Consider the following 3,528-nt stretch of genomic DNA (forward strand, 5'->3'; position numbering starts at 1 on the left):
TGGGCCACCAATCAGCAAGAGAGCCTGGTCTGACGTCATTTTGGTACCAAAACACAAAATGCGGAAGTTTCACATGGACCTGATGGCCTGTCAGTTGAATTCTATAGGCAGTTTTGGAAGTTACTAGATTACCCTATTATTTTTTTATTTTTTTGTGTGTTTCAAGACTGAATTGAAAATGGTGATATTGTGTCCACTATGAAACAGGGCCTTATTTCACTGATCCTGAAGCCGGATAAAGACCCTTCTCTCATTGACACTTGGAGACAAATTATGTTATTAAATATTGATTGAACATTACACGTTGATTGCTCTGGTTTCTGCCAAAAATATTAAAAGAAAGGAGTAGATAATATTATAAATTAGACTCAAATAGGATTTATGAAGGGCCGTGACTTAAACTCCAATATTTGTTTAGTCTTGGACCTTTTACATTGTTCAGATGCAATTTGACTCAGATGCTGTTGTTTTAATTTTGGGCTTCTGTAAAGACTTTGACATAATTGAACATGCAATTCTCTTTCGGTCTCTTAAACTTTTTGGTTTTCTGTTAACATTTTTCAAAGTCATTCGCTTTTTTTTTTTACAAAGATATAAATAGTTCTGTGATACTAAACCGTAATACATCCAAAATATTCAGTATCAACAGAAGTGTACGACAGGGATGCCCATTTTCTCCCTTTTTATTCATTTTGGTTGTGGAACTTCTACCTCTAGATATTCTGAATGATGCAAATCTGCATGGCTTATCCATTTTTAACAGAGAAATCAAAATTTGACTCTGATGATAAAGAAATAGAAAATATTCCTGTAAAAGGACTGTGTTAAATATTTAGGAATACATCTATTAAAAAAAAACACTTAAGTCAGACAACATATTAATTTCTCTCCTAAAATTAAGAAAAGCAAGAACATATTTAATAATTTGCTACAAATGGATCTTTCTATACTTGGGAGAGTGCTTCTGTCCAAGGCAGAGGGACTGTCTTGCTTTGTGTACCCCTCATTATCATTATTTGTAAATCCCTCTACGTGTAAAGAGATCAATAAGTAGTTTCTTGACTTTATCTGGAAAAAATAAGTCTCACAAACTGAAAAAAAGTCAGTCCTCTCTAATAAAATAGATGAAGGAGGTTCGAAAGTGTTGGATTTTGTTGACATAAATAACACTTCCAAGATCAATTGGTTGAAAATACTTTTTCTCAATACATAATCAATGTGGTATTAATAAGTGTTTAATAAGTAGGGAGGTCTTCAGTTTTTACTGAAATGTAATTTTTCCTGAAAGATTACCCGCTAAATTGACTAGGTTTCACCAACAAGCTTTAATGTCCTGGGAAATATTTTTCCTGCACATTTCTTCTCTGCATAAAGCTCTTTTGTGGAATAAGCAGTAACACACACTAACCCACTACGTCTATGTCCCCATCCGTCTAGGAGCAGTAGGTCTCTTGGCCCCGCCCCTCTCAGTCCTCAACACCCCAGAACCTGTCCGTCCCTCCCGGATCCTCCCATTGGACAGCAACCTGCTGTTTGAGTTCCTGCTCTTCCTCTACCTTGCTGGTGGCGCTGTTCATTCAGCACCACCCATCAGGATGACATAGAGCTAGTGGGTGTCTGTCTCACTTCCTAAAACTATGCTAGTTCTCCCTCACTAGAACTAGTAACGTTTTAGTAAAGATCTTTGATTTCTAAGATCACAGTGTGTCTGGTCCTGATCTCTTCCTGTCCCTCTGTTTCAGAGTCTCCGGTTGAGGGGGGCTGCTCCCAGAGTGCGGACTGGTGGGGAGGAACAGGACCCTCTAACCTAACCCTACCACTGCCAGCCAACCAGCTGTGTCTGATCAGCCCCTGGAGTGTGGCCAACCAATGACTTTCCTACCATTTACCTGTGGACCCAGAGAAACTTCCCAGTCTGGCCCGGAACACATAGTTGTTGTTCCAGCGCTCCGCCACCAGATGTAGCAGGCATGTTAAGAACCCAGGTTGGTGAGGAGGGAAGAGGGACTCCATGATGCTATATATATATATATATATATATATATATATATATATATATTAGGACAAACAATGTCAGAGTGGCATTGACTAAAATACAGTAGAATAGAAAACAGTATACATATGAGATAAGTAAAGCAGTATGTAAACATTATTAAAGTGACTAGTGTTCCATTATTAAAGTGATCAATTATTCTATGTCTATGTATATCAAATCAAATCAAATGTTAATTGTCACATGCGCCGAATACAATAGGTGTAGACCTTACAGTGAAATGCTTACTTACAAGCCCTTAACCAACAATGTCGTTTTAAGAAAATACAAAAAAAAAGTAAGAGATAAGAAAAACAAATAATTAAAGCGCAGCAGTAAATAACAATAGTGGGGCTATATACAGGGGGGTACCGGAATAGAGTCAATGTGGAGGCTATATACAGGGTGTTACGGTACAGAGTCAATGTGGAGGCTATATACAGGGTGTTACGGTACAGAGTCAATGTGGAGGCTATATACAGGGGGTACCGGAATAGAGTCAATGTGGAGGCTATATACAGGGGGTACGGTAATGTGGAGGCTATATCAGGGGACCGGAGTCAATGTGGAGGCTATATACAGGGTGTTACGGTACAGAGTCAATGTGGAGGCTATATACAGGGTGTTACGGTACAGAGTCAATGTGGAGGCTATATACAGGGGGTACCGGAATAGAATGTAGCTATATACAGGGACCGAGTTAATTAGCTATATACAGGCGGTACAGAGTCAATGTGGAGGCTATATACAGGGGGGTACCGGTACAGAGTCAATGTGGAGGCTATATACAGGGGGGTACCGGTACAGAGTCAATGTGGAGGCTATATACAGGGGGTACAGGTACAGAGTCAATGTGGAGGCTATATACAGGGGGTACCGGTACAGAGTCAATGTGGAGGCTATATACAGGGTGTTACGGTATAGAGTCAATGTGGAGGCTATATACAGGGGGTACCGGTACAGAGTCAATGTGGAGACTATATACAGGGTGTTACGGTACAGAGTCAATGTCACTGGTGTCGAGGTAATTGAGGTAGTTTGTACACGTAGGTAGAGTTATTAAAGTGACTATGCATAGATGATAACAGAGAGTAGCAGCGGCGTAAAAGAGGGGGTGGGGGGGCAATGCAAATAGTCTGGGTAGCCATTTGATTTGCAGTTCAGGAGTCTTATGGCTTGGGGGTAGAAGCTATTTAGGAGCCTCTTGGACCTAGACTTGGCGCATCCGGTACCGCTTGCCGTGCGGTAGCAGAGAGAACAGTCTATGACTAGGGTGGCTGGAGTCTTTGACAATTTTTAGGGCCTTCCTCTGACACCGCCTGGTATAGAGGTCCTGGATGGCAGGAAGCATGGCCCCGGTGATGTACTGGGCCGTACGCACTACCCTCTGTAGTGCTTTACGTTCAGAGGCCGAGCAGTTGCCATACCAGGCAGTGATGCATCGCGTCAGGATGCTCTTGATGGTGCAGCTGTAAAACTTTTTGTGGATCTGTGGA

The sequence above is a fragment of the Salmo salar genome, chromosome ssa14 (genome assembly GCF_905237065.1).
Source record: "Salmo salar chromosome ssa14, Ssal_v3.1, whole genome shotgun sequence".
In the NCBI taxonomy this organism is placed as follows: domain Eukaryota; kingdom Metazoa; phylum Chordata; class Actinopteri; order Salmoniformes; family Salmonidae; genus Salmo; species Salmo salar.